The sequence below is a fragment of the Mustela nivalis genome (assembly GCF_964662115.1).
Source record: "Mustela nivalis genome assembly, chromosome: 15".
Classification (NCBI taxonomy): Eukaryota; Metazoa; Chordata; class Mammalia; order Carnivora; family Mustelidae; genus Mustela; species Mustela nivalis.
Genome location: NC_139034.1, coordinates 15,252,750 through 15,262,745, shown reverse-complemented (window position 1 = coordinate 15,262,745; position 9,996 = coordinate 15,252,750). Strand labels below are relative to the sequence as shown.

The 9,996-nt window shown below is 43.5% G+C and overlaps 1 long non-coding RNA gene across 1 annotated transcript; it reads right to left on the bottom strand.

The window, feature by feature from the left end:
• Positions 1–2,993: 2,993 nt before the first annotated feature.
• On the bottom strand, positions 2,994–9,528 carry LOC309849043. Its single transcript, XR_014303448.1, has 3 exons — positions 9,411–9,528; positions 7,648–7,814; positions 2,994–6,488 (listed from the first exon to the last, which is right to left on the bottom strand). It is a non-coding gene; the product is annotated as an uncharacterized lncRNA (long non-coding RNA).
• Between the last annotated feature and the right edge of the window lie 468 nt (positions 9,529–9,996).

The window sequence follows — 9,996 nt, the reverse complement described above, 5'->3', positions numbered from 1 at the left end:
GGCCGCAGCTAAATCCAACTAGGTAATGTTGGTCTACACTAACAAATCTGTGCTTTTCTGGGGATCTTTCCAGAAGGAGTCCATGGCCCAGAGGGTGAGTGAGAGGAAAAAGGATTTCTCCACCTTCTCTACAATCTAGAAAAAATATGCAGACATGAAGATGATATAGAGAGGACAGCTCATCCAAGCAACACTTGGACGGTAAGTATTTTGTGGGTGATTCTGGGCCCATGCTTCTACCCTTAAGGGAAGAAGCCCTTTATGAGTCAATATTGATTGTTGCTGACTCTTTAGTCAGGTTCGAATTACTTAATTTCGTTTGTTAGTGCAGATTTTTTCTTTAAAAAACAAAAGAAGCAATCCAGTTCAGTGTTTTAATTCTGGATGAGGAATCAGCCTGCAGAGAAGGAAGCCACCCAGCCACCGAGTCATTTGTGAAAACATGAGCAAAGGCTGGCCAGGACTGCCCTCTGAAGAGGGATGCTGAATTTGTTGGAAGCAAGGTGGTGGTGGTTGGGGGGGTGTTCTGCCTTGGTGATATCCTGGGGACTAGGCACCCCTCCAGAGTGAGGGATGGAAAAGGGACCTCACCAGAGGCAGAGCACAAAGGGGGTCCATGGTGACTCCCTTCACATAATGTCTGTCTAATCAAGCCTCAGGCATGGTTTCCAAGGGGCTTTCATGCCTCACGTTAAGGTACGCTTTACTCAGCTCACACTTTAGATGTTGATAATTAGTGATACACTGATCTTTTAATCATCTTTTTTTTTTTTTAAAGATTTTATTTATTTATTTGACAGACAGAGATCGTAAGTAGGCAGAGAGGCAGGCAGAGAGAGAGAGGAGGAAGCAGGCTCCCTGCTGAGCAGAGAGCCCGATGCGGGGCTCGATCCTAGGACCCTGAGATCATGACCTGAGCCGAAGGCAGCGGCTTAACCACTGAGCCACCCAGGCGCCCCTTTTTAATCATCTTTTATCCCGGGTAGTGGTCCTTTGAGAAAACGAAAGATTACAGATGTGTGAGAGAGAAGCCGTACACCGTCCTCAAGTATCTATTTATTATTTTTCAACTCTGGTCAAATTTCTAAACTAGAAGGGAGGCAGATGGCTTCCTGAAAATAAAAATAGATTGTATCCCCTGAAGTTTTGCAGCCTATGTGAGGGGAAGCAGCTGAATCTGCTGTTTGAAAGATTCTCTCTGAAGATACACATGTGTTTTTCTGCTGTGTATTGCAGTGGGACAGACAACCAGACACCTGTGAAAATGAGTGATAGGGAAGCACAGACACTCCAGAGAACAGACTCCTGGGTTGGGGTTTTATTGCCATTTCCATTGTGGACCTCTGGAAGAATACAAGATTGTGGGAAGGATCAAGAATGCTGGACCCAGAGATGCCTGGGTGCCTTCGTCACTTAAGTGTCCAACTCTTGATTTCAGCTCAGGTCATGATTTCAGTGTTGGGAGATCGAGCCCCATGTTGGGCTCTGTGCTGGGTGGGAAGTCTGCTTAAGGTTCTGTCTCTCCCTCTGCCACTTCCCCCATGCCCCACTCTGGTTTACACTCTGTCTCAAAAAGAAATATTGGACCCAGATACTTTTGAGGTTGAATCTTGATCTAGCAATAGTGTGGCCTTTAGCAGTTTGCTTTATGTCTCTGAGCCACAGTGTCCTCATCTGCAAAATGAGCTGTTATGAAGATTAAATGAAATCACACATATCAGTGATCTACTGCTGTGTAACAAATTATCCTCAATCTTAGTAACTTAAAACAACAACTTTTATTACCTCACAGTTTCTGTAGATCAGAGGACACAGCTTAGCTGGGTCCTTTAACTGAGGGTCTCATAAGACAACAATCCAGATGTCAGCCAGGCTGCAATCATCTCAAGGCCCAGTGGAGGAAGGCATTGCTTCCAAGCTCATTCTTGTGGCTGTTGGCAGGTTTCAGTTTCTCATGAGCTGTTGGACTGACAGATCCTCATGCCAGGCTGGCTATCCCTTAGTTCCTTTCTTTGTGGACCTCTCCAGTGGGGCAACTCACAACACAGATGCTTGCTTCATCAGAACAAGTCAAGGAGAAGGGGCAGAGCGAGAAACAAGGATGTCCCAGTTGTATATAACCTCGTCTTGGAAGTGGCATCCCGTTACTTTTACTGTATTCTATTTGTTAAAAATCTTGATGCAAGATCCAGCCCACCTATAAAGGGAGGGGATTGTGCAAGGTGTGGATCTCAGAAGGCAGAGATCATTCGAGAAGCAGCCTACCACATGTTGCATACATCAAGTGTTTATCATTGCTTCACATAGATGGTGCTTAATAAATGTAGCAGCCTTCTTCCTCAAGCTGACATAGACATGTAGAGCTTGGCAATCAAGTAGCTTGCACTACTCGGATAAGGTGTAGTCTACGGTCTTTGGAGAATCTTCGACAAGTCACCAGAGCTGCAGATTTTTCAGTCTCTCTCAAGGTGGATTCCCCTCCCCACCATGTGGGTAGTGTGCCTAGAGGCTAACAGGTCCTCACTGAGTAGCTCCTGCTGGAGCACAAGTAAGCCAGAGAAGACTTTCTCCAAGTACTCACTGAGCTCCTACTATGTACCAGGAAGCATCAGGGGGCAAGAAAGACTGGAGATCAAGCTCATATGGAGCTTGCATTTTAGAGAAGGCAGATAGAGAGCGAGCAAAATAAATAAGGATAATGCATTTTGTTATATTGGAAAAATTATGATGTCTTACAAGTCCACCAAAACCTCCAGTCAATTTCCTGCCATGTAATCTAAAGATAGTTAACACCTACAGAGTGCATGACTATGAATGCTTAAACCATTGCTTCTTGATCTCTAAACAATTAATAAGGTTATTAACAGTCACCCTGTGTGGCTTGAACAACATACAGTTTCATGTCATGTCATAAACATTACCTTTAAGGTCACTGGTAGAAAATAAATAATGCAAATATCATCAATCAACAAATTCCAGGTAAAAAAAGAAGATCAATTTTACAGTAAATTTTTATTTTTATATTAAAAAACATTAAGCAATTTCCTGAAGTGAACCATCGTTATTCACCAAGGGAAGAGTTTTGAGGCTGGAGAGGTAGGGAAATGTTGAGATGTATGGCCCTCTGCTGTCACTAGGAACATCTTTCAAAACATCTACATGTGCATCTAACATTTTGCTTACTGTATTTGGATTATAACTCAAGATTCTCCTGTAAATCATTTTATTAAAAATGTCACATTGAGCCAGTGGGATATAAGTATGCATTTTTCCTATACAAACGTCAGCTGAAGAAGATATTGCTTTGAGAGATGTGCATATTCCTTGAAGTTTAAGTATTGAAAAAGAGGGATCCTACCATTAGAATATTAAGTTGGAGGGGGAGGTCCCGAGGAGGAAGTGGGGTGATATGCTATGGAGAAAAATAAAGCAATAAAAGGAGAATTTGAAATAATGTGGCTAGCAACGAGGGTGATATTTGAATAGAGTCCTAAGGAGAAGAAGGAGCAAGATATGTGGACTGCTGGGGGTGGAGTGCCGTGGGCAGAGGGGACAGCTAATGCAGAGTCCCTGAGGCAGTGCTCTGGCATGTTCCAGGGAGAGCAAGGAAGCCTTCATGACTCCCTAGTCAGCTCAGTGAAACAGTGGTGGACAGTAGAGGAGTTGAGATTCCTGAAATAAAGAGAAATGGTAGAGGAGGGCCCCAAACAATTTTAACTCTGAATGAGATGGGAAAACATCACAGGTTTTGAACCATTACCAGCCTGAACATAATTGTATGTCTTTGAGGAGAGGGACTGTCTTTCTGTGACTATGTCCCCAACCAATTAAGTTGTGGCTGCAACATCAGCCCCACTGAGCAACATCCGTGGGAGGAAACAGCGGGCAGAGCAGAAAGTCATGAAGGAGGCACACTGAGGCTGAAAAACAGAACAGCAATGCAGTTGGCCCTGACATGCCATAGAAACCCATCTGAGGTACAGAATGCCAGGGATGGGAATGGGGAGGAGCGCTCCTAGGAAGGGACAAGCATCAATGTTTGTTGTCTAAGAGATGAGCCTGTGTCAATTGATAGACAAGGGTTTTAGATGTGCTAAGAGGGTACCCCTTTCTTCACTTCCCTAATATGGTCCACCAACTCTACCCCCCACCATGGTATGGGAACCATCACCTCACACCTTTTTGGATTATGGTGTCCCCACACACATATACATTTGGGGTAAGTTAAATAAGGGTAGGAGTTCATGGGGCACCGACCATGCACAGATATCATGCTCATTGCTTTATATATATGAACTCATCTAGTCAACTCAACAACCCTATGAAGTTATTATTCTATCCCCATTTTATAGATAAGGAAACTGAGGCTCTAGGGGTAAGTAATTTACTTAGAGTCACAGAGATAGTAAGTTTTCTGAGTGGGATTCATATCCTGGACCTTCTGATACCAAAGTCAACATTCTTCACACTATTGTGTCTAACCGATAGATGACCAACATCCACCATGAATATCATGACTGATTCTGTGGGATTAGACAAGGTAAAGATCGGGGCTTTAAGTGGTCAGATGTCTTCTTCTTGACAGGCAAGTCCATGTAGAATCCTCTGAGGCAGAGACTGAACTTGTTTGGCAGGGAAGATCTTGGGGGGAGGGCAGTCAAGGAATAAGGGACGAATGGTGGGTGGCAGCTGGAAATGGGGGTAGGGAAAACAATGTTTCCTGTCCTATTAGGAGATCAGGGCCAGACCACCCTTCTTCCCCACTGGGTGGTCCACACCCTCTGTGTTATATGTCCAATATATTTAGTTTGGCAATCATTTAAATTAATGATGTAAAGATTCTCTAAATGAATCCAGCCCACCAACACTCACACATTTCTGTAAAGATCCATAGCTCAGGAGTTAGTACTGAAGAAAAGCCATTTTACAAGAAAGAGTTCCATTAGCCCATGTAAAGGAAAATGAGCCAGAGGAGAGGACTGGACATTCTTCCTCCACCCTCCCCTACCTTTTCACAATGACAGGATGTTTCCAAATAAATGTGGATTTTAAAATCACAGCTGGTTTTTCTTCCTGTGCTTAAGTATGGGAAAATCTTTAATTTTTAGCAGTCCTGGGGGCTGGAGGTATGAAACTTTGCTGAATAGGATACACCCACCAAGCACATTTTATTAGCTCTACTATCTGACGGTGCTTTCAATTTTCAAAACAGTAGCTTTAAAACGCCTCTGGGGACATGCACAGCAATCTCAGTTAATCCCATAATAATAAAAACCAGCAGCTAAAGTGCTGCTGTAACAATAATGACCAACACATGGGCTTGAAGATGGATCGTAAGAAGGATTTTCTGACGAGGAGTGGTAAGGATTCACCTTCGACTCCCTCTCCTTCCTTAGCATGCAGAAGGAGGATCATCTTTCTTGTCGGGCTTTGCTGAGCTTGCCTGGAGGCAGAGATAGATGAGGTAACCTCTCAGCATCCTTTCCCCGTCCTGTGAGTCTGAAAACATCCCTGGTGACCTAGGCCAGTGGGAATTGCTTTACCCATTCTAGGCTGACTGAGTGAAAATTTAGCAAAGTTCATTCAATAAACATTCACCGGGAAGTCACCATTTGCCAAACCTGGGGAAGTTTTGGAGAGGGAACAGATGAAGGATGGTCCGTTGACCTCTACCCTCAAAGAATCGAGTCAAATGGGAGATAGAGGAATGCGCATGGGAGCCTGAGGCCAAATGAAATAGGTTATAAGTTAGAAGTAGCAGCCCAGTGTGAAGGGGTTTGTTAGAAGAAAAAAATTTACGATGGCTCAGTGATGGAAAAAGCCTTTCAAAAGAGGATCATTCTTTAAAGACAAATAGGAATTTGATAACTGGAGAAGGGGTGAAGGGACCAAGGCTGAGGAAATAGCATGAGCAGAGACAGCAGCATGGCCTTGCGGGTTTGTTTCAGCTCCTTCTGGACCCACAGTGGAGCAATGAGGGAAGTGGAAGAAAGAAGGCGTGGGAAGAGAGAGAGCGGGAGCATGGGCAGCCTTGAAGGTCACAGTCAAGAACTCTGCTTTTACTCTGGGGATGACAGCTTTAGGAAAGTAGCACCAGTGATGGCGTGAAATTAAAAAGAATAATTAAAGAGAAAAAAAACTTGATGCACATTACACTTTGTCCACAAAGTCAAGGGAATCTGGCCTTATCAATCCAACTCAGAAAGAGAGTCTCAGCATGAGAAACTCCTCACTTAGATTTCAAATGCCGCATCATCACTGTGGTCTTGTGATAGTCTGGGAGGCAGGGCATTCACTGAAATTTTCCAAGGAGGTTCTATTCATCAGTGCTCATGTGACAGCACTGAAAACAGAGGACTGACTTGGAGGCCCCCGAGCTGGTGAGATATGTTTGCACAGATTGGCTTCCTCCTGGTTTCCAGCTTTATATCCACGGACTCTCTGAGCACTTGGGCTAGTACGGGAAAGTCATGCTTGGCTGAAGCTACCTGTAGTAGAACAGAAAGAAGACTAAGTTTCCATGGGGGGATGGGCGGGGTCCATCCAATACTGGTCAAGCACAAATACACCACCATCATTGCCATGAACAATGGTTTTTGTCTCGTTGGTTTTTACATCCACTGAGTTCTATTTACAAGGCCATTGGAGCTCATTTCATTTCACGTATTTAGTGTTGTTATTTATTTATTTATTTTTTAACTCGGTTTGTACTCCACTTCCTTGGTCATTATGCACAAAGGCATTCTGTAATGGTTTGTTGAATATGGTTAACCTCATGCACTCTGGGCACTACTTTTGGGCAGCTGGTATTAAAAGAGAGGGAGCTTCTTCCCTAATCTCAGGAGGACGTCTCCTTCATCTAGCGGTCAGGAGTGCCAGTGCTGGGGAAGACATAGGAACAAGGTCACAACGACCCTCTCAGCCCACCTCCCACCAATTCACATCTTCACGGATTTATTCACCAAATACTCACTAACCACCCACCATATCAGGCACTGCAACAGATACTCAGAGAGTAGAAGACAACAAGGCATGCTCCCTGCCCTCAAAGAAGTTCTGTTTTAACAAATAATTCAGGCATGGCTAGTGAGTATGGAAGGGGGAAAACGGAAGCTGCCAGGGCGGGGGGGTGGGGGGAGGGCAGAATATGGCTTAGGGAAGGGCTGGAATTTATAGTGTAAAGTGGGGTTGGGGAGGGAGAGGTCAGGGGATAGAAAGTGGGGTGCTGAGGACCTGAAAGAAATGTGGGAGATAGGGAGGCAGGGGAGCAGGGACTGTAGAGAGTGATGTGTAGGGGATGTTGAAAGGCAGGCAGGTATGTCATCATGGACTTTGCTGTTGGTATTAGTAATTGTGTAACTCAACTCAGAGCAAGTTTCTTAGCCTCTCCCGCTTCCGGTTCTCTCTGTATGATAAGATTAGGGTAATAGACCCAGGCAGACGACTTATGGAACACTGACATATGCAGAATGCTTCGTAAACAATAAATAACTATGAATAATAGCCGATCAATATAGCCTATGGAGTTTGGCAACTCTGAGTTATATAAGCTACATCTCTTACTATATACCATAGAAGACATCCCAACACACACGCCAAATCCACCAACATAGAACCTGACATTCCTTGAATGTTGGTTGCACTGACCTTGAAAGAGGAGTTATTGAGATCATTTGCCACAGACTGCAGGAGACAGCTGGGGGGAAGGGGACCCTCCTGGGGGGGTCCTGCATTCCTCAGGTGCAGGACCACAAGATAGTGGTCTTAGAAGTCATCATAGATCAGACCACCAATGCTCCAACTTCATGATGAGTCTGTAATACAAATGAAATAAAATTTCTAAATGGACTCATTTTTAACCCAATTTCTTTCACTTTGGTACCTTTTAAACTCAATTTTATACATACAACTCACTACCTGGCAAGGAAACTGTTTACAAATCTTATTGTCCATGCCAGATTTCTGTCCCCATAGATAGTACAAGAAGAAAACACAAACCCTGAGCATAGAATATTCATAAATATTGGAGACAGTTTGTCATTACATTGACCAAAAGAGAACCCTTGTGAGCAATATATAAATAAATCATTAACAATCTGTTTGTGTTTCTCTTCATTTGTTTAAACTGTACGGAAATTACATATACTTTAAAGAAAAGTATTGAAAACTGGTGAAAGCTATTTTAAAAGGCTTACAACAAAGCATAATTTAAAATGCTCAGAAGATATAAACTTCATCTGGAGGAAGATTAAACAGAAATATCTTCTTATTTCAACTCTTGTTGAAAACGTCCCTAAATTGTTTATTTATTTCACTTTCCTGCTTCAGTGAGGAAAGAATTTTGAGTCTCTTCTAAACTTCCTTTGACAACCAAGGATCTTGTCTCGTCTCAGGCAGCATAAATACAATGACTATGACAGTGGCATCACAGAGTTGTAGACAAGGGGCAAGAGTGACTCCTATAATCCCCTGTTTTACCCAAAGTAAAAGAGAATTTTAAAGAGGCACAGTGACTTGAATATGATCTAGCTGGAGCCAGAACCCAGATTTCTCTCTTCTCATCCTGGCTTCTGGTGCATGCCTTGGGGGCTAGGGATATACCCATCCAGGAATTTAACCCCAGAAGGAGAATTAGTTTTAAGTTTGTTTGTTTGTTTGTTTGTTTGTTTGTTTGTTTTAAATTAATTATTTGACAGAGAGAGAGAGCAAGCACAAGCAGGGGGAGCATCAGAGAGAGAAGGAGAAGTAGACTCCCCACTGAGCCTGGAGCCTGATGCGGAACTCGATCCCAGAACCCTGGGATGATGACCTGAGCCAAAAGCAGACGCTTAACTAACTGAGCCACCCAGATGCCCTGGAAGGAGAATTTTTACACAGATTTTTATCCCTTGGTGTGTGTGTGTGTGTGTGTGTGTGTGTAAGTTCCATCTTGGGTCCTAGAATATAGCTTTTCAAAATATGATAACTTGAAGATTCTTAGTCATGTTCTTGTTAATTATAGTTTTATTATAAATATATTTTACTGTAAACTGTTACTATGAAATGTGTAGATAATACTGCTTCTCTTTAAAGGTTGAGATGACAGAAACTAACTAAATAAAACAATTCCCAGGCCTTCTAGACAGCTTTGAATTTACGAGACAGAGATGTATGGGCCCAAAGTATGTGGATTTTGAAGTAAAGATGATTTAAAAAAAAAAGACAAATCAGGGTGTGAGGATGATCTGGCTGTGACATCTGTCACCCCATTGATGGCCAGGGTTGATTCAGTTGATCTGGCTGGCTAGGCGGATGTCCCCTTCCTTCCTCCCCACTCCATGTGCACCTTTCTGGAAGCTGCATGCTCAGTTGAAGAGGACAACCTTCCCCAACAGAGGAGGACCATTCTTCGGCCAAGGGTATACCAGTACCTGCCCTTCCCTGCTGGAACCTCCAGACATGCTATCCAGGTCCATTTGTAGGAGAATGTCCGGCGGTCAAGTTTCCAAGACTCCAGAAACAACAGATTGAGGCCCTACCTGTGGCAGTCTGCCTTAAAACAAAAACAAAAACAAAAAAGACAAACAAATTTTCTTTCTTTCTTTTTTTAAAGATTTTATTTATTTATTTGAGAGAGAGAGAATATGAGCAGGCAGAGGGGCAGAGGGAGAGGGAGAAGCAGGATGCCCGCTGAGCAGGGAGTCCCACACGGGGCTTGATCCCAGGACCCTGAGATCATGACCGGAAGCCAAAGGCAGACCCTTAAGTGACTGAGTCACTCAGGCGCCCCCAAATCAATTTTCTTTTAATCCTTAGATGACAAAAGATAAAGTTGTTGCTCCCCACAAGGCAGCTTCATCTTTCTGTCCTCTATGCCAGGCACTGTTTGAAGAGCTTCACTAACAGTAAGCTCTTTAGTCTAAGAAAGCTCTGCTACTTGTAGATTACCTGCATTGTGGTGGTATGCGGCTCACTGAGGGACTCTGTCAGGGCCCTGCACATAAGGTTTCAACAGCA